Source organism: Miniopterus natalensis, chromosome 8, assembly GCF_054644295.1.
Source record: "Miniopterus natalensis isolate mMinNat1 chromosome 8, mMinNat1.hap1, whole genome shotgun sequence".
Taxonomy (NCBI): domain Eukaryota; kingdom Metazoa; phylum Chordata; class Mammalia; order Chiroptera; family Miniopteridae; genus Miniopterus; species Miniopterus natalensis.
Window position 1 is genome coordinate 66,424,276 of NC_142088.1, and position 27,130 is coordinate 66,451,405.

The following is a 27,130-nucleotide window of genomic DNA, read 5'->3' on the forward strand; positions in this document are numbered from 1 at the left end:
GTATTAGCATTGTATTTATTATTTAATCCGCCCAGGAATTCAGCAAGAAAGTATTAAAATTGTCCTCAATTTGGAGATGAGAAAGCTAAGGCAGACTGAGGTTAAGATCCTTGCTCAAGATCATACAACACTTTAGCTTATATATAAATTCTTCTGCTTATGTAATTTGGCTTTGGAACCAAAACTTGGTCACATGGAAGGGGGGCATCACTGTGACCTAGACGGTATCTTTAAAATATACAAAAGGCATAACTGTAACCACTGAAAAATGTAATAACTCAAATTGCAGGAAGAGTTTTATTTTCTCAGGACAACTACATATGAAAATTTTTAAAATGTGCAATTAGGATATGAACTCAGATCCAGCATGTTATCAAACATGTTCCAATTTTGATCTAGTTATGCAAATATGTTTTACCTGAGAGTGAAAGCAACAATTAGTATCAAAACAGGGGTAACATAATTGTCATTGTGAATTATTTCTCATTGAAATTACAATACTTTATAATCTGTATTATCCAAAGGTAAAGAGAATAACAATTTATGGATATTTTAGTATCTCCATTTTAATAAAAACTGCTGTTTTAAACATTGGAATATATCTTGACCCTATACTGTTTTGTATACCAGTGAAATATGAAGACATCTTAAATACCAAAAGACAATTAATATAGATTACTATGATGAAAAATAACATCCAAGGTAAGCTAGGAAACTATAAAATTATTTTAAATATAAATTGGCATAAATAGATATTGGTAGGAGAATATCCTGATCAAGGAAAATAAGCTAACAAAGTTGAATTAGCTATAAAAAAAACTATGATGTACCTCAATGATGTAAATGAATATGAAAGGAAAAGTAATAATAAACTAAAAGGTAAAAGGAGTAAATTATCCTTTAGGTTGGTTAAAAAAGTAGATTAAGCCCAGCGGGGCATGGCTTAACGGTTGAGCATCGACCTAGGATCCAGGTGATCAGGGTTCGGTTCCTGGTCAGTGCACATGCCCGGGTTGCGGGCTGCAGCTGATCAATGACTCTCTCATCATTGGTGTTTCTATTTCTCTCTCTCCCTCTCCCTCCCTCTCTCTGAAATCAATAAAGATATATTTAAAAAAAAAATAAAAAAAATAGATTAAATATGTAGATAATATCAGTTATGTTATTGTAAAATATTTGCCCCCAAAAGAAATAATAAAATATTTATAAGGAAGATAAAATCAAGGTTAGAAAAGAGAAGGGTGCATGTGTCTTTTTGAATTAGTGTTTTAGGATATTTGGAACCCAGAAGTGGAATTACTGGGTCATAAGGCAGTTCCAGTTTTAATTTTTTGAGGAAACTCCGTACTGTTTCCCACAGTGGCTGCACCAGTCTGCATTAGTCTGCATTCGACCAACAGTGCGTGAGGGTGCCCTTTTCTCCACACCTTTGCCTACACTTACTGTTTGTGGAGGTATTGATGGTAGGCATTCTGACAGGTGGGAGGTGATATCTCATTGTGGTTTAAATTTACACTTCTGTGATGACTAGTGACATTGAGCATCTTTACATATGTCTATTGGACATCTGTGTGTCCTCTTTGGAGAAGTGTCTGTTCAGGTCCTCTGCCCATTTTTTTTATTGGATTGTTTTTTGTTTTTGTTTTGGTATTGAGTTGTATGAATTCTTAATTTTTGGATATTAACACCTTATTGGATGTATCATTGGTGAATATTTTCTCCCTTTCAGAGAGTTGTCTTTTGTTTTGTTGATAGTTTCTCTTGCTGTGCAAAAACTTCTTAGTTTGTTGTAGTTCCATTTGTTTACTTCTTTGTTTCACTTCCCTGGGGAAATATATCAGAAAAAATATAGCTAAGAGAAATATCAGAGATGAGGAGCGTAATGGTTTTGAGTCCTACATTTAAGTCTTTAATCCATTTTGAGTTTATTGTGTATGGTATGTAAACAGGGTGCTTTTTACAGTATTAAAGATATGGAAGCAACCCAGTAACCATCAATAGATGAATAGATAAAAGAATTGTGGGACATATATGTAATGGAATATTAGTCATATAAAAGAATAAAATCTTGCCTGGCCAGGCTCAGCGGTTGAGCATCGGCCTTGGATCCAGGAGATCAGGGTTTGATTCCCAGTCAGGGCACATGCCTGGGTTGCAGCTCGATCCCCAGTCGGGGGCGTGCAGGAGGCAGCCGATCAATAACTCTCTCATCATTGATGTTTCTCCCTCTCCCTTCCTCTCCTGAAATCAATAAAGATATATTTAAAGAAAAGAAAAGAAAAGAATAAAATCTTAACTATTTGCGACAGCGTGGATGGACCTAGAAGGTACTATGCTAAGTGAAATAAGTCAGACAGAAAAAGGCAAATATATGATTTCACTTACATGAGGAATCTAAAGAACAAAATAAACACAACAGAAAGATGCATAGATGAGAACAAAGTGACGGTTGTCAGAGGCAAGGAGGGCTGGGGGCGGTGCTGGGTGAGAAAGGTGAAGGGACTAAGTACAAGCTGGTAATTATAAAATAGTCCCAAGGTTGTAACATACATCACAGGGAATATAATCATCACAGAGAATATTGTAATGACTGTGGTGCCAGGTGGGTACTTTAGTTATTGGGGGGATCACTTTGTAAATTATATAATTATCTAACCTCTATACTGTACACCTGAAACTAATAAAAAATAATACTGAATGTGAACTGTAATAGAAAAACAAAATAAAGAAAATAATTTTAAAAGAGTGAAAGCCTTTTTGTTTCTGTGTCCATCTCCTCCTCGTTTCTATTACCCTGTCCCTCTTCCATGTTATTAAAATACAAGTCTGATTGTGTTTTGCTTAAGCATATTGAATGGATCTCCAAGACTGGATAATGTCAGCTGGGTGAAAGAAGGCAAAAGGATTAGCCAAAGAACATATATGTATAACCCATAGACACAGACAACAGTGTGGTGATGGCCAGAGGGAAGGGGTGGTGGGGGCTGGGTGGAAGTGGGCAAAGGCAGAGGGTAATGGGGACATCCGTAATAATGTCAACAATAAAAATAAAGTTAAAAAAATAACGCTTACTATGCTATGGATAACTCTCTACCACCCAGCCCTTCTCTACTTCTCAAGAAGTGCATTCTGTAGTCCCGCTTATGTGATACTGGTCTAGTCATAGTTTCCAAATATTTCAGGTATCTTATACCTTCATGGTATTCTACCTCTGGTTTTTCAGCCTGGAATGCCATTTCCTAATCTAACAGATAAATGTGTATTTATTACCAACAAAGATTTTGCTGAAAAGTTAGCTGATAATCTTATCAGGGTTTCCTTGTATATAACTAGCTGCCTTTCTCTTGTTGCCTTTAAAATTCTCTTTATTTTTAACTTCTGGCATTTTAATTATGTATCTTAGGGTAGGTCTCTTTGAGTTGCTCTTCTTTGGGACTCTGTGCTTCCTGGACGTGGATCTCTGTTTCGTTCACTAGGTTAGGGAACTATTCAGCCATTATGTCTTCAAATAGATTTTCTGTTCCTTTCTCTCTCTCTCTCACTCACTCACTCCTGGAACCCCTATAATATGAATGTTAGTAACTTGATGTTATCTCAGATGTTCCTTACACTATCCCCCCCCTCCCTTTTTCCCCTTTTTCCCCTTTTCTGTTTTCTTTTTGCTCTTCCAATTGGGTTATCTCTACTATCTTACCTTCTAGATCGTGGATTCATCTTTCTTTGTCATCTAATCTGCTGTTTATTCCCTCTAGTGTATTTTTCATGTTTGTTACAGTATTCTTCAGGTCTGATAAGATCTTTTTTGCATTTCCTGTTGAAGTTTGTATCCATTCTTCTCTCATGTTCATTGAGCATCTTTATAACCATTGTTTTGAACTCTTGACCTGGTATATTTCTTGTCTTTATTTTGTTTGTTCTTTTTCTAGAATATTGTCTTATTTATTTTTCATTTGGAACACAGTTCTTTCAGTCTTCATTATGCCTATCTTTGTATTTGTTTCTGTGCACTAGGTAGATAAGCTATATCTCCCAGTATTGAAAGAGTGGTCTTATGTAGAAGTTGTCCTGTGGACCCCAGTGATGCAGTCCCCCATCACTAGAGACAGGTGCTCAGGGGCATCCACTGTGTGAGTTGTGTGTACCTTCTTGTAGTTGAGTTGCAATTATTGTAGGTATGCTGGTGGGTGGAGTTGACCCTCGGACTAACTGGCTGTGATGACTGGCCATGGTTGCTATGGAAAATCTGGTGTGTTGATTGGAGGATGCTTTAGAGGTGCTACAATACCAGCTGAAGCCTGGGGGGTGTCAGTTGTGGAGCCACTTGGATGAGGCTCCAATTCAGGGTGAGGCTGGTCCCCACATGTGCAATTTCTAGAGTTGCTTGGGGTGGCTCTAGGGTAAGCCTAGGCCAGCCACCACGTGTGCTGGGGTTGGAACTACTTGGGAGAGAAGGTCTCTGATGCAGTCTGAAGCTGTCCCTCATGTGTGCCATTTCTGGAACTACTTGGGAGGTCCTATGATGTTGGCCAAGTCTGGCTACTGCACATGCTGGCATTAGAGCTACTTGGGGATGGGCTCTGTCTGGATGGGCAGATTGGATGGGGCAAAACCTCAAAGGAATGTTGGGGTGGGGTAAACAGTATTAGCCAGGATAATCAGAATAAGCATCTACCTGTACTAGGCCAGCCAGGTGGAAGGAGAGCACAAAAAAAAGAAATAAAGAAACAATGGCAGCCCAGTGATTGAGCGTTGACTCATGTACCAAGAGGTTGCCAGTTTGATTCCCAGTCAGGGCACATGCCTGGGTTTCGGGCTTGATCCCCAGGAAGGGGCATGAAGGAGGCAGCTAATTGATATTGTATCGATGTTTTTCTCTCCCCCTCTCCTTTCCTCCCTCTCTAAAATCAATAAAAACATTAAAAAAATTGAAAACAACAATGGTATCTGCTGATATTTCCATCCCAGTAGAAAATTACCACTGACCTGCACCCCCTTCACCTACCCTAAAATTAATCAATGTAATTCCCTCAAGTACGATCCGGGTGCTTTCCAAAGTGCGGCCTGTGCACTGGATCTCAAAGCGAGTTTTTGCATAGACCCTTTAAGAGCAGAGACATTTTCCTTATAACTCTGCTTCTCTTGAAAGTAAGTCCCACTTATTCTCAAAGCCAAATGTTGTGCGGGATCCTTTTCCTGGTGCAGGTCCCCCAGACTGGGGGCCCCAATGTGGGACTTGGATCCCTCTCTCTTCGGGAGACCACTGTGGTTGTGAAATCCCTCCCACTTGAGAATTGCCACCCAGAGGTGTGGGTTATGACAACATCTCTACCCCTCTAATCCATTTCAGTGTCACTACTTTATATCCTTAGTTGTAGAAATTCTGTTCAACTAGTAGTCAGGCCATTCTCAGCAGTGGTTGCTCTATATTTAATTGAAATGTTGGAGTGCATCCACTGGAAGAGATGAGTTCAGGATCTGCCTACTCTGCTATCCTGACCCTGCTGCCCATCATATGTTTTAAAAGCAATGTTTGCATTTGGTATGCTAATATTTTTAAAAAGATTTTGTGTCTATGGTCAGAGGGAGATGGGCCTGTAATTTTTATTTGACTTGATTTTTGGTATTTCATTCTTTTATGTCATAAATACTTTGATTTTCTGTAATTTATATTTATACATGTTTATTCACTATAACAGAAATAAGTAAATGTAGCCATGTATTTTTCTTTATTTAAATTTGTCTAATTCTCCTGTTCTCATTGTCTTCCAACACATCAGTCCTTACCTGCTCTCCAAGAACATATGCATAATTCAAGATTTCTCCATGACCTCACCATAACATATATAAATATGTATACGACTAAATACATAATCATATATACATTCAAGCATATAGAAGTACTGGGTGATTTTTATAAAAATTGAATATTCATTCTTTTTTAAACCTTTTTAGCACCTTGCTTCATTTACTTAGTATTTCGTGGAAATATATCAAGCCAAACAGTACAACTAATTCTTCCTAACGGCTGCATACTATTCCATGATGTGCAAATGTAATTGCTTATTAAAAAGTCCTTACTGGACATTTACATCTTTTTCTGACTATGAAAAATGCTGCAAAAACATTGTGTTGTTAAGCACTGGTGACTTAATTTCTGTTCTATGCTGTCCTTGGAAATAGACTTTTGGAAACAGGACTGTATATTTTATAATCAAATGTACATTTGATTCTTTCTCAGCACACTTCTAATGATGCCTATCGTACGTGCCAAATAGTGTACAGATCACACAGACACGCAACACAGTTTAAATATAAAAGAACTTTACCTGGGACACTCTCTTCTGTATGACTTATTTTGCTTGATATGAGTTTGTTAAATTAATTCTTGTTGCATATAAAATACTTGCATCATTTTTACTGTGTGATATTCAATTGTATGAACAGACCATATTTTAACCAACCCGCAGTTAAACATTGGTGTTGTTTCTAGTTGAGGGTTACTACTAATAGTGCTGTTATGAACGTTCTTCTATATCTTTGGGGCAGGCAGGTTCAGACACACATGGAAACGGAATCGGTGGGTTACAGGATGTGCGTGATACCACTTCAGTGGGAGCCGCTGCAGAGTTTATCCGAAGTTGCGGCACCAGTTTGCACTTCCAGTAGGAGCATCTGAGGGTTTCCGTTGTGCTACATTCTTAGCAACACTCGATAGTCTCTTATTTATTTTAGCCATTTGGCAAATGTGTGGCGATAACTCATTGTGGTTTTGATTTCAGTGTGTTGAGTGCTAACGATACTGAGCACTCTTTCCTTTATTGGTCACTTGAATATTCTGTTTTGTAAACTGCTTATTCCGGTCTTTTCTTTTCTTCTTGTATTGTCTTTCATTTATTGGTTCATGATAGTCCTTCATATATTCTGGATACAAGATATATATTCACTATACTTTTTGCTTTACTTTTTCACTTTCTGTAACGATGTTTTTTGATAAACATTTTAAATTTTAATGTATGTCATCTATCATTCTTTTATGCCATGGTTTATGTTACGTCTGGTATAAGCAATCTTTGCCAACCCCAAGCTTAAGATATTCTACCATATTTTCATCAGGAAGTCTTTACTGATTTATCTATCACATTTAAAGATATAGCCTTTCTGGAATTGATTTTTGCATAAGGAGTGAGGTATTTGTCAAGATTAAATACTTTTCTGTATGGATATCCTATTGACAGCATTCATTATTAAAGATATGTCTTCACACTATATTACAGGCATCTTTGATATAAATCAGGTGACTATGTACAGAAACTTTTTCTGCATTCTCTATTTTATTTCCCTGATTTATTAATCTGTCTTGCACCAACACCACATGGCCTTAATTGGCATAGCTTTATGAGAAGTTTCCATATCTGGTAATAAAATTTCTCCAACTTTGTTTTTCTTCTACAGATTTGCCTTGTTTATAATTGGCCCTTTACAGTCTCATATGTACTTAAGAAGTAGCTTATGAATTTATACACACAAACACACATATTCTGGGATTAACTTTAATTTATAGATCAATTTAGAGATAAATGCCATCTTACCTCGTAAATATTGTAATTTATAAAGCTCCATTTAATTAGGCACGCCACCTTTAATTTCTCTCAAAAGTGTTTTGTAACTTTTCTGTATGTCTTACACAACTTTTAGTTTCTTTGATTTTTGATCATTCTTTGATGCTAATATAAATGATTTAATTTTTAAGAAAACATGAGTTTATAATTTTGTTATTACATAGGCATACATACTTATTTACATATTGACTTTGAATCTAGAGACCTTATTACATTTATTTTTAAAATTCTGTTTAATAATTAAAATTTTTCTGTATGCACAATGATGTTATGTGTGAAATATGACCTTTTTTAAAATTTTTATTTAGTGAATTTAGAGAGAGGGATGGGGTGGGGGGGAGACATCAATTTGTTGTTCCACTTATTTTTGCATTTACTGGTTGATTCTTGTATGTGCCCTGACTCAGGATCACTCAGTCCGCAACCTTGGCATATGGAGATGACCCTCTAACCAGCTGAGCATGATCTTTTTAAATTTTATTCCCAAACCGTGTGCATTATTTTTCTTGCATCTGCAATAGGGAGGACTTTCCCCGACGTTGCACACGTAGAGTACAGGTGGTGATAGTGGAGAACATCTTTATCTTGTCTTTTCTCTCGAGGGAAACTCAATGGTTTACTGTTCAGTAGAATGTTTATTATGTGTATATTTTATATTGTTTTTAAATGGAGTTGGAATTTACATACACTGAAGTGCACCAATATTAAGCGTTCAGCCTAATTAATGGTTATATATGTACCTACTTTTGGAACCACCAGTGGCTCAGCATATACACAGTATATTGCAAGCACCTCAGAAGGCTTATTCGTGCCTCTCTACCACTTCCACCAGTGCCCCTGGCTTGGTGACTGAACCCGGTGGGTATTACATGGGTAAAGGAGCTCACTGATGAAATTCATAAATGATTTTCTGCAGCATAGAGCATAGTAGGAAAATATGAAGGCTAAATCTGCAGGGGTAAAAGGTAAATATTCAGCCTTTTGCTCCTTAGAATTCACTTTGGCTTTTTGTTCTGTTGAGAAACATTAGTCCTGCCCTGGCCAGGTAGCCAAGTGGTTAGAGCATAGTCCCCCATGCCAAAGCTGTGGGTTTGATCCTTGATTAGGTCACATACAAGAAGCAACCAATAAATGCATAAATAAATAGAACAACATCTCTCTCTCTCTCTCTCTCTGATTCTCCCTTCAGTCTTAAAGAAATCAATAAACTAAAAAACATTAGTCCCCATGCCAAATCCCAGCAACTACCATATTATTCTAAGAGTATATCAATTCAGTCACACTTCTTCCTAAGGCATAAAATACTGTTCTTTTCTCTTAATATGAGACAGCAGTAAAAAATGGGTGAGGAGTGGGAGAAAAACGAATTAACATAAAATATGTATGTTGGAGTTTGGATCACAGTTAAATTATAGATGGTCAAAAAAGAAAATTGATCACTTTATAACATTAAGAAAAACCATAAATTTTAAAAATGATATAGCTTTAACGTCATCAAAGAGCTGCAGGAAAAAGCAGTCTAAATAAAATAATTTTAGGAAGATGTTAGCCCTTCAAAGATGAGCAAAACCCAACAACTTTATTTCTTAATGCATTTTCCTAGTCTACAGAAATAATTGGGTGGAAAAGTAAATTTTAAGGAGAGGGACATAAAGGAAAAAAGAGAGGTTGCCAGTTGGATTCCCAGTCAGGGCACATGCCTGGGTGGCAGGCTCCATCCCCAGTTGGGGGCGTGCAGAAGGCAGCCGATTGATGTTTCATGGATGTTTCTCTCTCTCCCTCTCCCTTTTCTCTAAAAACAAAACAAAACAAAACAAAAAAATCAGTAAAACATTATAAAAGCAACTCTGTCCTCACACACAGCCCAAAATAATGTTTTACCAACTATTTGGGTCTCTCTTAGCCTAGTCCAGTTGACACATAAAATTAATCATTACAACAAATATTGCTGGAGAAATTGGATATCCATATGAAGAAAAATGTTTACAAAATTAGCTACCATTGATGAGTCCCTACCATACCCTTACCCAAAAGTAATTCAATATTAATTATAAACATGAATGTCAAAGCTAATATTTTTAAACCTTCTAAAACTAAACAGTGATAATTCTTATGGTGTAGGAAAATAATGAATTAGAACAAAAAAGGCACTAAACAACAACAACAAAATGTTGAAAATTGGGCTTAAAATTAAAATCTCCTGTGCACCAAAAAGATAAAGACAAGGAAATAAAAAGACAAAGAGCAGGCACAGAAAGTATATTCATAAAACATATCTAGCAAAGGGTTTACCTACAGGATTTATTTAAAAATCCCGCAAATCAATAATAAAAGGCACGTTTATATATGTGTGGCCAGTAAGCCTATGAAAAGGTTCTCAAGGCCCTGACAAATGCAAATTACATCCAAAATGTGATTTTAAAGTTAAAAGCAAACCAAAAACCCACTATACCTACCAGGTCAGCTAAAAACTCCAAGGCTTTGTGAGGCTGTAGAGCAACTGAAACTCATGCGCTGAGAGTCTAAAATTGTACAACCACTTTGGAAAACCGTCTGCTGTGATGGAGGGTCCAATAGAAACAAGCAGCCAGCTGGTGACTAGCTGGTTTCCTTGGAGATTGGTTTCTCTTATTAGCGGGGTTTGTACTCAGCAATGATGATACATCGTTCAGCTTTGAGAGGGAAGCAGGCCACTGAGCTACTCTAACCTCCCTGACTGTCATCAGGGCCTCCTGACAAGGAGCCCACTGAGCAAACATCAGAGTGCCCGGGGAAAGGGGCAGCCAGACAAAAGAATAGATCTTCTGCATCTAATTAAGAGTGCCCTGTGCTGTGTCCTCTGGGGGGCATTTATGTAGAACAGGAATGTCATTACACTCGGCCAAGAGGCATCGCCTTCACTCTCATATTGGATAACCACATGTCACCAGTGTCCCAATTTTGTTCTTTCTAAGCCCTTAACTGCCAGCCAGCATAGGCGTCGCCTGGGCCTGGGCGCTGGTCTTTATCCTGGGCCTCTGCTCTGTCAGTGAGCCGCAGCCCCCGGGAAGGCGCCCAGGATTGCTGCTCCCCCGCTCCTTCCCGCACAGGGAGCTGTGCTGGTCACCCAGGCCCCATCTTCCCCTTCCCTTCCGCTCACTGGCCTCACGGAGCTTTCTGCCGCTGGAAGTGGGACGAGGGGTGAGACGAGGAAGCGGCAGGGGTGGGCCCTGAAATCGGGGCCCCTGTGTGGCTGAGCCCTGCCCTCTGGCCCTGCTAGTGCTGGGTGCATGTCGTTTCCACTGCGTCATTCACTGGCTGCTGAAAGTGCTCCAATTTTGTGACTCGGCAAATTAGATCAGTAAGAGGAAACTTAGATTGCAGGGATGCTTGGGGCCCTGTAGCAAGCCAGGGGCCGCTTTTCAAGTGGAGCGGAGTTGTCAGACAAAGGGACAGAGTCCGTGACCCCTCCATGTCCTCGGTCTGCGCTGTGGCTCTTCCATGAGGGCTTACTAGAGGTTTCATTCACATCTCTCCTGCACAGGTATGTACGAAACAGCACGTATGTGGGTCATAAGTCCCAGATGACAGGGCAGCTTGCACTGAAGCCTGTGTTAGCTGCAGAGACTTTTTGCTTCAAGGTCCCACTCGAAATCGGGGGGCTTTCAGTTAACCCAGGAAACATCTTGAAGCAACATGCCTGAATACATTATAGTTAACCCCAAATCTAGAATGTAGCCACTCCTGGGTCTCTTTCTTCATTGGTGAGCAAGGCAAAAACTAGCAGTTCCTTAAAAAAAAAAAGATATCCCAGCATGCTACAAATCAATGGATGCAGAAACCCCGATGCATCAGGCCTCTGAATGTTCATGGGTATTTATTGCCCACCACCTGGCACATGTGTTACTTCCTACTCAGATACAATGAGGGAAATGTTATCAATATAATGAACCAGCATAATGTTTTGTGGGTATCAGGAAAATCAAGCTCTATATTATAGACAGAGAACAGGAAGGTTATTATAATCTGGAGACAAGATAACAATAGTACACTGTTGTCCCTAATAGGTTAAGACAAATGGCTTCTAACGGCTGATAGAAAAAAGGGGAAAAAAGTCTTAATATTTGTATAATAGGTACCAAGGGCTACGTTTTGCTCCAGAAAAATACCACATCCAGAAAGACAGGCGTCATTGACATCACCATCTAATTTTGTGCCCATGTATCCTAGAAGACATCTCTGGCTTTGCACTGTTCAGACAAGAAAAGGAAATGAAAGGCCTCATTCCATGAGTTAGAAGACCACCCTGTGAGAAGCACTGATCTAGAACACCCAGTTGGCTACCTGAACCAATTGGGGAGGGTTCTCAAATTATAATTTTCAGACTAAAGGTATCACTATCACTTAGTCATGCAAATCAGTGGGCTCCATCAGAGACCTGGTAAGGCAGAGGTTGGGGGGTAGTGCTCAACAATCTGTGTTTAAGAGGTTTTCCAGGTGACTCTGGTGTATGATACAGTTTAAAAAGCACCCTTCTCTTTACTCTTATGTCTGTGCCAAGTCTTAATTCCTGGGTAGAATAAATCACCGCAGGGTATGTTTGAGCTTTCTCTGGATTCATTGTGAGATGGATTGGAGTAAGTGGTTTGTCTATCACCTGACTTCCATAAGTTCCCTCTTGTGAAACATATTAATGTTTTCAGTACCTAAGTATTAGTATTAGTGAGTAGCCAAGACCTAATTAAGACCAGAAAGGCTGTGCGTTGCCATTTATGTAGTGCACAGAGCTGATGGGAAATGGCCACAGGCATCTTTGGGGCAGACTTGAGGTATGATTTCTACTGTACCGCATGGTCACATTGCATTGTTTCCTTTTCTGTGAAGACACTAGATCCATAAACTAGGTTAGTTAGGTCGTAGTATTCTATAAGAGGCCACAATACTCTACTATGCTGAACAAGATCTGTGGCACCAGACCTAGGTTTTTTTTTTGTTCTGTATACATAAAACAGTGCCTTAAACTTTTAATCTATTTTATTTCTAGGGAATTTGCCATCAATTAACAATCACCATAGATCCCTATGGGTCTAAATACTGTGATTACCACCTGTCCCTGTGAATTTTTGTGACAGTTGTGCCTAATTTTAGTTGTTTTTAAGTATAGCAAGCTGATCTTTTCTATGATAGAACATAAAATTTTTATTAAAAACTGGGAACTCAATTCATTGCAGCATCTTCCACCATCTTCTCTAACCGACAGAGGTCAGCCGATACAGGACTTACCATGGAAGCTGGGATGCATTTCTTTTTAAAATTGTTCTATTTTTTTTTTTTTAGATATAATTAACATGCAGACCTGTATAACTTTAAGGTGGCAGGGGTGGGGGCCTTTTTTCTGCCAAGGGCCATTTGGATATTTATAACATCATTCTCGGGCCATACAAAATTACCAACTTAAAAATTAGCCTGCTGTAGTTGGTCAGACATTTAATTAATCACCCCTAGTGTGATGGCTGGAACTGCTGCTCATTGCTGAGGCCTTGGCAGGGCCAGACCAGATCATTTCGGCCCGCAGGCTGGACGTTCCCCACCCCTGGCATACAGCATGGTGACTTACATTATTTTGCAAAATGTTTACCACGATAAGTTTAGTTAAAATCTAGTATCTCATACAAATTAAAAAAAAAAGAAAAAGGTATTTTTCCCCGTGATGAGAACTTTTAGGATTTTACTGTCTTAGGAACTTTCAAATATATTACACAGCAATGTTCAGTATACACATCATGTTGTACTAGCCTTATAACTGGAAGTTTGTACTTTTGACCACTTTCATCCAATTCCCTCACCCCCACGATTATTAACCACAAATCTGATCTTTTCCTATGAGTTTGGTAGGTTTGTTGTTTAAAATTCAACATATAAGTGGCTATACAATATTTGCTTTTCTTTGTCTTATTTCACTTAGCATAATGCCCTCAAGATTCATCCATGTTATTGCAAATGACAAGACTTTCTTTGTTTAGGTACATAGGAGTGTTCCATTTTCTATGTGTGTTTGTCTGCGTATACCAATATATTGTATCTATTCATTTGTTGATGGACACGTCTTAGCTATTATAAATAATGTGCAGTGAACATGGGAGTGCAGATATCATGTTTTATATTTTTCAGTTTAAAGTCTATTTTGTCTAAGTATAGCTATGTCTGCCTTTTTTGGTTACCATATCTTTTTTCTATTCTTCCTCTCAGCATGTGTGTTTTTAAAGCTAAAGGAAGTTTCTTATAGGCAGCATGTCATTGGATCTTTTATTTTAAATCCATTCAGCTGTTCTATGTTTTTTGATTAGAGAATGTAATCAATTCACATTTAAAGTAACTATTGATAGGTAAGGACTTACTATTGACGTTTCATTGTTTTCTGCTGTTTTGTAGATATGTTGCATCTTGCCTTTTATTCTGCTGTCTTTTGTAATTTTATGACTTTAATATCAACTTTTACTTCTTTATCATGTTTTTATGCCTTAAAATTATAGCATCCTATTTAACAAAGCCACTGGTTGGAACTAATACCTGGGCGCTCCAACTAGGAACTCTGTCTGCTGAGATCCAAGTGCTGGTTGCTGCAAGCTCCTCCCCCTTCTTTGTCACAATCCAGCTCTCAGTGGTCAAGTCTCACAGATTTCCCATGATCCCAGTGAGGTGAGATGAAAGTGGGACTCCTGAGAAGGACCCACAGCACTGGTGAGCTTTTCTGCACAGTTGAGTGCCATGCCGGCCTGGGGGAAGGGCGATGAGGTCAGCGGGCAGCCACTCCTCTCAACCTTCCAATAGGGCCCCTCAGTCTCTGGTGCAAGGACTTGCTTCAGCCTCACCCTTTCTAGGACTTTCGCAGCAGTGTCTTGTCGATAAGTAGTAGTAGTTCTTGTGAGGGAGAGCAAAGTTGGGAATGACCTATTTTGCACATTACTCTCCCAGTTTTCCAATGGGTTTTTAATGCCTTGTTGAAGGCATTATACTCTAAGCCTTCCAAGAAGTCAAGGTTAGTGGGTGACTGAGCAGGTTCAAAGAAATTTTATTCAGAGATCTCCATCTTGAGCTTTTGTTGCTCTTTTTCCAGAGCACTTCCAATCCACCATTGAGTCTAGGATTAAATTAGCCAAGCTTGATATCTATTAATATAATTTCTAGATGCTCAAGAAAACACATTAAGTCATGAATTCTAGGTGACTATAGCCTTGTTAATAAACTCAGTTAATCAGGTCTTACATTGTTTTCCTTTTGGCCTAACACTCCTCGAATCTACTCACATGAATGCTACTAAGATTCCTACCTAAACAAATTGGCAAAAATTTTCATTTTTCTCAGCAGGTCTGTACTTCAAACTGTGATTTAATTCTATAAGCCTACAGGAAATAAGCAGTGATGGTAGTTGTTCCTGAGGAGAGATTACATCTACTGTGATACAATTTCCTGAAATTTCTATACAGGAAAATGGCTAATTTCCTTAAAAGGGGGTACACGGCCTACCTTTGTTGGCAAAGGAATTCCAGGGGTGTTTGGTGGCTTACAGTTTGCGGGATTATTTGTGTCTGCTCAAATGCGCTGTCCCGTATCTTACAGTCCCACTACTTCCAGACCAGTGGCCTGGACTTACCTGCAATAATTACATCCAGGCCTTGGGCTGATGTCTCACCCATAATTTGTCCTGAGATACTGGCTGCCATACAAATATTTTTCACCCATATGCTGAGTTGGCATTCAGGGCCTTTAATTTTTCCTTTGCTAGTTCATGCTGTCCTGCATCATCGTAATCACTTTTGTCATCATGGCAATGAAAGACCATAGGTGATCTCCCAATGTCTTGCTCTGTTTGCATTCCCTAACATTCTCCCACCAGTGTTCATTTGGGTAATTGTGAGTCCAGTGCATGCCATCAATTACTCCGGCAAGAAAGTAATTTGTGCTCTCCTTAAACGTAGAGCAATGCAATACTAGAGTCCCATTTCCTGGGGTCACTCTGGTACAAATTACTTTATCACTCTGAGTTTAAAGCTGGAAAGAAGTGGCTTAATCGAACAGTTGATTTATTTGAGTTTAATAAAAGTATTTCTAAATAAATGAGCAGAATTGAGGAAAATCAACAGTCATAAGCAAGTATCCCTCTTATGCCTAGAGGGCAAAGGCAGAAAGACACAGGGATAAGGTTCTGGAAGCCAGAGGTACAACAGCTAGTTGTACAAAAGAGCACTTGACAGAGCTGTGGCCTTTATTAGAGGAAGTAATCAATTTACGGCAATCCAGCAGGGAGGCAGTTGGTTGAATAAATATTCTCTATTTGCTCTCTGATCGCCTGCCAGTACCTCTCATTGGTTGATACCTACCGGAATCCAGAGTTCAAGGGAGCCCATTGAAGTAGTTCATAAATTCAGTCTTCAACAGCTGGTGAAGAGTTGAGGGTAGGTCTGGAGAGAAGAAAGTGGAAACGTCTAGCACGCGCTCCCATTTAAGTTTTCTTTATTGCCTCTAATAAAATGTTATCCTACAGAAAAGTCTTATACATCCCTGTTTTGAATTGATCCCTAGTGATTTCTGGGGGGTGGTATTATTTCAAATGACATCTTTTATTGCATTTCTAACTGTTTTTGGTATGAAGAACTGCAATGGACATCGACATTTTAGTATCCTATCCAACTCACCAAGTTCTCTTATTAATTTTAGTAGTTTGTAAGTTCTTTTGCGTTATGTATTGAGACAGTGTTTCATCTTGTCTTGCACGATCTCTATAATCACCCCCCACCTCCATCTTTTTGTGGGTTTTTTTTTCTGTCTCTTTGATCAGGTCTTTGTTAAAATGAGCTTTCCAACATGACTTAATCTTTATGGAATAAACAAATTTAAGTTTATGCAACAGGCTTCTTTCCTTGCTGGCAGGTTTCTTTTCTGCTGGCTTCTTTTCAGCTGCTGGTTTCTTGGTAGCTGCAGTCTTGACTCCCACAAAAGGCTTCTGATTCTTAATGCAAACAGCCTTCTTCCCTGCAACAGGCTTCCTGCCTGGAACCCCCTTCTCATTGGCTTTGGTTTCAAGTGATGCTGTGTTATCCACCTGGAGTTTGTGACTGTTGACTTGGCAAAGAATGGTGTTACAGCATATGGTCTTTGCATATGGCTTTAGCTTCCACGTGATTCTCAGGTTTTTCAGTGAATTCTTTTTTAGGACTCTGCAATTAATCTTGTTGCATGGTGCTTGGAGGGCTCTTTAGATCTCTGGGCTTTTCAAATTCTGCTAAGGTCTGAACCCAGCACCTTGCTCATGGGGAAATTGTAGCTCTTATGAGGGAGGCAGCTTAATGCCAAGTGTCACACAGATCATTTAACTTGTGAAGGGCATATCTAGTCCAAATGCAGTGATGTCCACATGCTCACTGGGAGTAAGTTTCAAAATGTCCAGTTTGCTACTGTCATTGTCATTGTCATTATAGAAGCTGTGGGGTTCCCTGTACTGGATATGGTGACAGCTTCTCATTTGTCCTTTGCCAGCTCTCATTTGCTGAGAGGAACTGACCTTTATCACACATCAGGCCTTAAGTTTTCTAAGAAGCTAGACAGCCTCCTTGGTCTTTTCATAGTTTTCAACTTTCTCTTCAGCCACAAAAGGAAGTTCAGGAACATCCTCAATACAATGACCTTTGGACGTGACCAGCATTGGTAAGGCCAAGGCAGCCAGTGCAGAGCAGATGGCGTATCGCTTCTGTGTAGTGGGCACTCTGTGGTGCCAACAGTGCCAGGTTTTGGTTGGTGAAAACATGTGGCCCCACAACACATATTTCCAAAAACACCTATTCTGCAACTGTGAGAGGCATCATGTTGAACTCTGGGAAGTCAAGTCCCAGCTCTGCCAGTGGCCCGGGACTCAGCACTGATTGCTGACATGCTAACTCACCCACAGCATAGGGTGTCTGTTATTTTTTACAAGTTGGTGTGAATAAAGTTCACAATAGCTGGTCAAATGGGAGCCTTGAACACAGCAGGCAGTGATATTTTTGCCAGATCGACCCCATTTGTGGATATCAGTGAATCAGCACACACTCTAATGGGGAGAGAAGGCCAGGCTCCTCTCAAACCGGAGGCTCCAGTAGGAAATGCTATCCCCATCTTACTGAGCTGGCTAAACCTTCTTAACACATAATATTGTAAACAGATGTCACCAACAGGATTGATTGTTTTATTTTTTTATTTACCATAAGTATTTTAATATTTTATAATTGTAAATTAAGACTTACATCAGTTTTATAAAAACATTTTTTCAGGTTTCTCAGTTACCTATTGCTGCATAACAAGTTACTTTAAAAATGAGTGACTCAGAACAACAATAAACATATTATCTATGGCTAAAGGATCTGAGAGCACCTTCAGGATATGAACCTGGCTTGGAGTCTCAGGGAGTTACAGTCAAATATCAGCCAGGGATGCAGTAAGTTGCTGTCAAAATAATAGGGTTGTAGTCGTCTAAAAGGTTGGATTTGGAATATCAGCTTCCAAAATTGCCGACATGTGAGGTTTGCAAGTTGGTGCTTGTTGGATGGGGGCTTCAGGTCCTTTCTTCACACACATCTCTAAGATTGCTTAAGTGTCCTCACAGTCTAGTAGCTGATTTCCCTGAGAGTGCGCAACCCAAGAGACAGCAAGGCAGATACAAAAATATTTTTATAACAGCATTAAAAGTCACACACTGTTATTTCCACACTATCTTACTGGGCTCACAGATCAGCCCAATACAGTGTGAGAGGAAATTACATAAGTGCGTGAGTACCAGGAGGAAAGGATCACTGGGGGCCGTTTTGGAGGCTAACTACTATTATCAAGTTAGTATTTTTCTATTCCTTCAATTAAGATTTTTATCATGAATCTTTTTTATTAAATTATCTTTCAGTATTTATTGAGATGATCATGCCAGTTTCTTGCTTTAATATATGAATGTGCTTTGGATTATCATTAGATAATCAATTATATATTTTTTGATGAATCTCCAAATAGTAATGAAGTATTTTGCTAGATTAGATTTGTTAATATTTCCTTTTGAATTACACTTAATGAAATTGGCTACTGATTTTCCTAACTCAGCAGTCTTCTGTTGTGGTAGCAATGATATGCTAGCCTTGTTAAGTGAGTTCGAGAGTGTTGCCTCTTCCACAGTTCCCTGTAAATGTTTGTGATCAGTATTTGGAATTACTTTTTGAATGTTTCCTAGAACTTACAAGCAAAACCATCTATGCCGGTTCTTTCTTTTATAGGAAAATATTTAATTATTAGCTGTATCTCTTAAATATTAAAACATCTGTCCAGGTTTCCAATTCCTTTTTGAGTTTTATTCTGGGAATTTTATGAAGCTGTAAATTTCATTTTGGGGAAGTAGATCATGTTATTCCCATTATCTTAATGCATCATACCGTGCAATATGTCCCTTTTTCTCATTCTAGATATACTTTATTTGTAAGTCTTCTTTCTCTTGATCAGCCTTTCCAGAAGATTATCTGTTTTGTAGTATTTTTAAAAACCCAAGCTTTGGTCTAGTTGATCCTCTATTTTACCTCTCCTCCACAATTTCCAACTATAATTTCCTTACAGCTGTGGTCCCACATGTTCTCTCTGGGCCTGGGAACACACACACTTGTCAGAAAACTTACTCCTCAAAGGCAGACTTGAGCGCACTGACCGGCTGGCTGCGGAGAGCAGCAGGCGGTGCGGGCCCTCAGGAGGGAGGGTTTGCGGCGAGTCAGCTCGGAGACTTGATGGCCATCTGGGGGCCGACCCAACAATAGACCCACAATGAACAGTAATTGGAGAATTCTTAAAACTTGGGACCTGGGTACAATGACCAAATGAAAGGCAAGTTGGAAGCTAGTGAGCGTGCTGTGGAATGACCGCCTGAAGCAATGCGTCTTTGATGCATTGTTTCTATGGGACAGTCCTTGCTTGCTATGTGTACTGGGCTGACAGAAAGTTTAGCAGCATGGGGCACTCTGGGTTTTGTTTCTTGAGCTGCAAGCCCGTGGTTTACTAGTGTACAGGGTGGTGAAAGAGTCTGATGATAATTTTCAGCTCAAAGGAAAACAAAAATCTAATCCTTTATGATAAACTCATCCAATGGCTCATCATAGTTACAAAGAAAATCTGCCAGGTGAAGTGGTTATAGGGTCTTGGTGAGCACCAACATGACACAATATTGGATGGAAACCACGTTTCTGTTGCAGTAAAACATCCTAATTTATTTTTAAAAGCATCCTTTAACTTTTAAGTGTACTGTTATGTCACTGTACAGCATGTAGCAGTGCACCGTCCTGACCCATTGCTCCTGAATTTTGTATGGCTGAATGACTTCCTTAAATACATGCAATAATGCATTCTTTGCTCACCAGCTCCCAGGGAACAGTGTGCTTTAATTAACGTATACATTACACAAATGTCTGCCCATCTTAGTTTTCTACATAAAAGGGATTGAAATTTGTTCCACCAAAGAAGCAAAATCAACACACTTAGAGGCTGGGTGCAGGATATTAACATTTCAGAGCCTGAAGTGTCAACTGGTTTACTAAACAAAGCTGTAATGTACATTTCAGAAAACTGCCGGAAAGGAAAACCGATTTTGTGTTTGAATCGAATCCAAATAAATCCAACACCATGTATCTGTAGTATGCATACCCCTGCTAGGATTTCTACAAATTATTTGCAATCAAAGTCTTAAACTTGCTTGAAAAGAGGCAAGAATTTGCCATTTTTCTTAGACGGAAATTTTTGTCCTTACAGACTTATGGAAATAGGTTGTGTCCTTAAAAGTAATGTTGACCTGCTACTTTGTCAATTTCTATCTAGGTGTATTTATTAAAATTTTAAACTTTAATTATAAAGTTTACTCATTTTTGGGGGGGAGATGCGCTAAATGACTTGGTGGTGGTATCTAATACCTCGAGTCAGATTAATCAATGGCAGTGAAAAAAACACACCAACTATTGAGTCATATGTTCATTTTGTGTTTCTGTAAATTGATAGAATAGAATATTGGTCTTTGGGGGACATCTAGGAAGCCAAGGAATTGGGGACTACAATTTAGCACTTACGATATTTTCCGTTTTTTCTGAATCTTAAGATAAGGCAAGATGCTGGTGTGGTGTCATAGTATTTGAAAGATGCACTGTAGAAGAAAAGCTGACAAATTTAAGATCTTAGTCATTCTGTTTAAAGAGTAGAATTTTTGCCAGGTAAAAATAAATTTCTAGGACCTATTTTTCTTCCTGTTTTATTCAAGCCTCTGTTCACTTGGTGCTCTAGCTTCAGTGTAAAAATTCTCTTATTCATTTAAAATATAAAATATGAAATTTCCCTTAGAAAATGCGAGGCAATTATTCCAAATTACCAAACAAACTATGAGGACCTTCAGGACTATAGCATCATAACTCCCACTGGAAACATTCGCTTAGACAACACTGAGAATGGCAACCCCCAACTGTGCCACGAAAGGTGAATGGAGCCCTGTGGAGCTGGGCAGTCCCCTCCCTGCAGTCTCCTGGAGGACTGTGAAGGTTTCTTTTCTTTTATCAAGTACACAAGGAGAACTTGAAACCCTTCACTAGCTGATCCCCACCCCCCCCTTCCCTCCCTCCCCTCCCTCCCCCTATTGACAGCTCTTTAAACTGTCTTCTCCAAGTGGTATCTTCTCAATTCCCCTGGAGGTGACTAGCCTCATTGGCTTGTCCTGTCCTTTTATCCAAGGGAAGATACAGCGCAGAGCCATTAAGAGGGGATATTTCATTTTGTTAAAGATGAAGGAAACTGAACAGTAATTGTTAGGATTCTTCAGTGACCCTGCATGGGGCACAGCCATGTCTATGCTTGACATCAGGAACAGATATGTACAGAGATCTTAGTTTGCCATGTGATACCAGCCATTCTTAACATTGGTTAGGTGACGGGATAGTAGGTCATAGCCTGTCTGTTGGTTAAAAGATTAATTCCTGAAGTAGTTTCAGGGCTATTCTAGTGAATTCATTACAACTTACTGATGGAATAAACATCTTTTATTTATTTTTTATTTAATTAAATTTATTGGGGTGTCAATGGTTAATATGAACATATAGTTCTCAGGTGTGGGTTTCTATGTTACAAGATCTGTATGTGTATTGCTCTGTGTGCCTCCCCCCCGAAAGTCATATCTTCTCCCATCACCATATATTAAGACTCTATTAAAGAACCTAACCTTATCTGTAAAAAGAGGGTAATAATTTGTTTCTTGCCTGATGTAGTGAGTTTCAATATATTAACTTTTGAGTGGTTTCAGGTATACTCTTGTGGGTCTTAAATTTGGATTCCCCAAGGAAATGCTTACAAACATGTATACACATAGTATACACACACACACACACACACTCATTCATATATATCAGACAATTTTACAGTCGGGAACAAAACTTTTATAAATTGCTTTTTATGGCAATGGCTTTGGGTCCTTTCAACTAATAATGTAACAATTGGTAGCTGAAGATTTCTTTACTTTCATTCTTTCCATTTCTTTGTAACTTTTTGCCATCTCCTATCTGCTGTTCCAGTCGCATGTTCCCTGTCTTCTATTTTGTAATATACAAATATGGTTATGTTAAATAGGCGTTAATGAGACTGTTTGGATAAAGGGTCTGGTCGTAGGAGACTTGGTGGGGAATACCTATTACTCTATTTTAAAGAAACCCTTCATAAAATAATATCTGTATAGAACAGAATGGTCACACACACACAAAGTCCTTTGACTACTCGTCTTGTGCTTTGAAATATGTAGCAAATCAATAATGTTTGAGAGAGATTTGGAGATTTGAGAAATAAATTGAAGCTGTATATTTAGGAACAAAAACAACAAAATGAGGCTCAAGTGGTTATTCATCCCTGAAATGACAAGCCCATGGAAAACAGACATGGATATCGAAAAACCCCATTGTAGCCACGGCCCTTCAGAAACACAATTCTAATTTGCTGTCTATCAAAGATCTCTTAGGGATTGCATTCACCAGGTATTATATTTACAAGAAAAACACAGCAAAATGCAACATCTGACAGATATGATATGAACTAGCTTGAGGCAGTTCATATTTTAACATTAGATTGAACTACTTTTTTTATGTCACTTATTTTTGAAGTTGAGTTTTCATCGATTTGTTGTGATCAAAGTGAATGGTGAATAAAAATTAATATGGAGAAGGAACTGAGGGTGATTCCAAGGTTTAAGAAGCTCCAAGAGCATAATTCCACTTAATATACCATTTTGTGTGTATGTGATTCCTAAAGAGTGGCTAAATATTTCCAGGTCCCCAGTCTCTAACTACAAATGCATTGAGGCAGGGTTTTCTAATGAGGCGTTTGAGTAGCGTGGTCTGCCTTCCACAGTTCCCACTTCTGATATGAGACTGATGAGGCTGCTCCATGGTAGACAAGGGACAGAAGCCCTTCGGTAGGAAGACTCCTAGTGATTTGACCCAATCAGAAGGAGGTGTAAATGAAAAACCCTTTTATACCTCTTGATGAAGGAATTGATATGTCTCACTTTGGACTGATTGATTCTTGGACCAACCCAGGAATGTGAAAATTATCCTCACCTTGGTCTTTACTCCACAGGCTATAAAAATTATCTTAAATTCCTGGGGCAGCAATGCTAAGCTAATTAACAGCCACCTTTCCCTCTACCCATCGAAAAGTCTTCATTGTTCAGTGTGTAGTTCAAATTCCAATATTCTCTCCAAGCCCTTCCTTAATCCCCCAAATGATATTTGTTAAGTCTTCCTGTGCACTGATTATATCAGTGTTCCTAATTGTTTATATGTGCTTCCCCTAGTTGGTAAATTTATTAGAATAGAAATATACTCAAGAAACTTTTGTCAAATTGTCTTAATGAGCCTCATAATTCTAGCCATAGCCACAAATGCAATGACTTTTGTTCTCTCTTGGAAAACAAATATTATTAACAAATTATGACTGCTCTCCATTGCAGGGCTACTTAACCTTATCACATTCATATAAAATGATAATTTCATAACACATCTGGATAAATGAATGAGGCCATGACTAATCACCCCCGACTGATATTTCAGCACACCTGTACCCCACTGACACACCAGTGCCCTCTAGCATATAGATCGGTAAGCTTGGTCTTACGCTACTTTGGTTACAATAATATCTTTGCATATATTTCTAAGAATACAGCTTACGAGCATTATAGCAATGTAATATATAAAACTTTCAAAATTCCCATAAAATCTGTTTGTTTTTAATTATTGAACTTTCTACTTAATGTTATTGGAGAACTGTACAGAACTTGCTGGTGAACCCATCTTTTTCTGTGGCTTCCGTCCACCGAGGGATGTTTTGAGGTGGAGCCATTGAATACTGGTTATCTGAGAATCCATTACCATGATTATTTCTCGGTCATGGAGTATTTGATGGAATAAGACCTGTAGCACAGACTAGGCAAGAAACACAAATGGGCCTGGTTGATCCGGGGTAAGGAGTGTAAAAGTCATGGGACAACAGTGGCCTGAGTCACATAATGTCACTCCACTGTTTAAAAACCTGCTGTGACTGTGTATAAGTTTAGAATAAAATCCACATTCCTCGCCATGCTTTCCATGGTTGTATGCTGTATACTTATTTATCGAACCTCATTCAATTCTACAAACATTCATTGAGTACCGTAGTCCAAAGATTTGGGATTCATACATGAACAAAATTAGTATCTTTGCCCTCATGGTGTTAAGGAAAAATAGACAATAAGCTGTAAAATACAGGTAGATAGTAAATAGAATTATTTTCATAATGGGAATATGAAAAAGAAGTTGGATGTTAGAAAAGTTGAGAGTACTAACAGGAATTGGGTTAGAAACTTTTTTTTGGTAAGGAGCCAGCTATTATTTTAGGCTTTACAGGCCGAGGGTCTCTGTTGCAACCGCTCAACCTTGCCCTTGCGGCACAAAGACAGCCATAGGCAGCGAGTTAATGAGCTGGCATGGCTGTGTTCCAGTAGAACTCTATAGAAACACACAGCTGGCTTATTTCGCCAATGAGCTGTAATTTGAGGACTCCTGGATTACAACATTAAATTATCACCAGGGAATGCCTCATGAGAAGGTAGAATTTGAGCAATGTTATTTTTTGTGCCATTTTCCTGTATAGTTTTAATCATAACATTTATCACCATGTTAACATGTTTTATTTGCATGTTTCTAGGCAGGCTTTTTCCCCTCTCTCACTATTAGTAGGTAAATGCAATGAGGGCAGTGAGCTGGTCTTACTTTGCTCATTACCTTAAGTCGTGTCTAGAACATAGTAGATATTCAACAAATATTTGTTAAATGAATGAGTGGAGAAGGAATGTCATTCCTAAAGAGGGCATCCAACATTCCGTTTCAGCAAATTATTACCATAAAAGACCGAGGCGTTTGTTACCAGCTTTAGCTCGAACAGTTTTTTGGTAGAGCCCTTAGGGTGTTCTACGTGCAGTATCATGCCATCTTCAAGTAACAGCAGTTTTACTTCCTTTCCAATTCGATGCCTTTTATTTCTTTCTCTTGTCTCATGTCTATAGCTAAAACTTCTAATACTATGTTGAATAAAAGTGGTGAGTGTGGGCTTCCTGATTTTAGAGGAAAAGCTTTCAACTTTTGAGCAATGATTATAATATTAGCTGTGGGTCTGCCATGTATAGCTTTTATGTTGAGCTATGTTCCTTCTATATCAGATTTATGTTAAGAGTTTTTATTATGAAAGATGTTGAATTTTTTAAAATGGTCTTCCTGAGTCTATTGAAATATATTTATCCTTGGTTTTGTTAATGTGGAGTATCACATTAATTGATTTGCCAATGTTGAACCATCCTTGCATCCCTGGAATAAAGCCACCTTGATCATGTAATATTTTGTTGAAAAACTTGTATTTATGTTCATCAGTGGTCTTGGCCTGTACTTTTTTTTTTGGCAGAGTTTTTATTTGGTTTTGTTATCAGTGTAACACTGGCCTGACAGAATGGTTTGGAAGTGTCCCTTCCTAAATTCCCTGGAATAGTTTGAGAAGAATAGGTATTATTCACCTTTAAATATTTGATAGAATTCACCTATGAAACCATCTGGTCCTAGACTCTGTTTGTTGGGGAGTTTTTCTCTATTACTGATTCAATGTTAATAATTGGCTGTACAGAATTTGTTTCTTCCAGATTCAGTTTGGAAAGTTTGTTTCTAGAAATTTATCCATTTCTTCTAGGTTGACTAATTTGCCAGTACATAATTGTTAGTATTTTTTTTATTTTTATGATCCTTTGAATTTATATTGTCAGTTGTAACTTCTCTTTTATTTATGGTTATTTATTGGGCCTTTTTTTTTCTTGATGAGTTTTGCTAAAGGTTTACCAAGTTTGCTTATTTCCAAAGAATGAGAGCTTAGCTTCAGTAATCCTTTCCATTGTTGTTTTAATTTCTACTTTGTTTCTACTCTGATCTTTATTATTTCCTTCCTTCTGATCATTTTGAATTTTGTTTGTTCTTATTTTCCAGTTCACTAAGTTGTAAAGTTAGATTGTTTATTTGGAATTTTCCTTGTTTCTTGAGGTAGCCAGTATCGCTATGAATTTCCCCTTTAGAAATGCATTTACTGCATTATCAAGATTTTGGAAAGTTGCTTTCCCACTTTCCATTTGTCTGTCCCTCCCTCTCTCTCTCTCTCTCTCTCTATATATATATATATATACACACACACACATATATATATAATATAAATTTCTATAAATTATATACCAAATATATTAGATATAAATTATATGTAAATTTATATTACATATAAATTTATAAATATATATATGCATATATGTATATATTTTTTCATTGACCCATTGGTTGTTTGGTAGCATGTTCTTTTAGTTTTCATGTGCTTGTTTTTTCCAGTTTTCTTCTTGTAATTGATTTCTGGTCTTATATCCCTGTGGTTTGAATAGATGCTTTGTTATGATTAAATCTTTAATTTATTGAGGCTTGCTTGATTTGTGGCCTAACATGATTATTCTGGAGAATGGCCAGTGTGAGAAGAATGTGTACTCTGCTTTTCTATAAATATTTATTAAGTTCATTTGGTCAAACATATTAAGACCATATTTTCCCTATTGATCTTCTGTCTGGATAATCTGTCCATTGATGTAAGTGGAGTATAAAAGTCCCCCACAGTTATTATGATTCTGTCTATTTTTTTAGGTCCATTAATATTTGATTTATATATTTAGGTGCTCCTATGTTAGGTGCATAAATATTTACAAATGTTATGTCATCTTTTTTCTTTTTTTTAAAAAATATATCTTTATTGATTTCAGAGAGAGAAAGGGAGAAAGAGAGAGAGAAACATCAATGATGAGAGAGTCATTGATCAGCTGCCTCCTGCATGGCCCCAACTGGGGATCAAGCCCACAACCCGGGCATGTGCCCTGACCGGGAATCGAACCCCAATCTCCTGGATCCTAG

At 38.3% G+C, this 27,130-nt stretch overlaps 1 pseudogene; it reads right to left on the minus strand.

Annotated features, from left to right (window-relative positions):
* Positions 1–16,290: 16,290 nt before the first annotated feature.
* Positions 16,291–17,750, minus strand: LOC107531137 (large ribosomal subunit protein uL4 pseudogene; annotated as a pseudogene).
* Between the last annotated feature and the right edge of the window lie 9,380 nt (positions 17,751–27,130).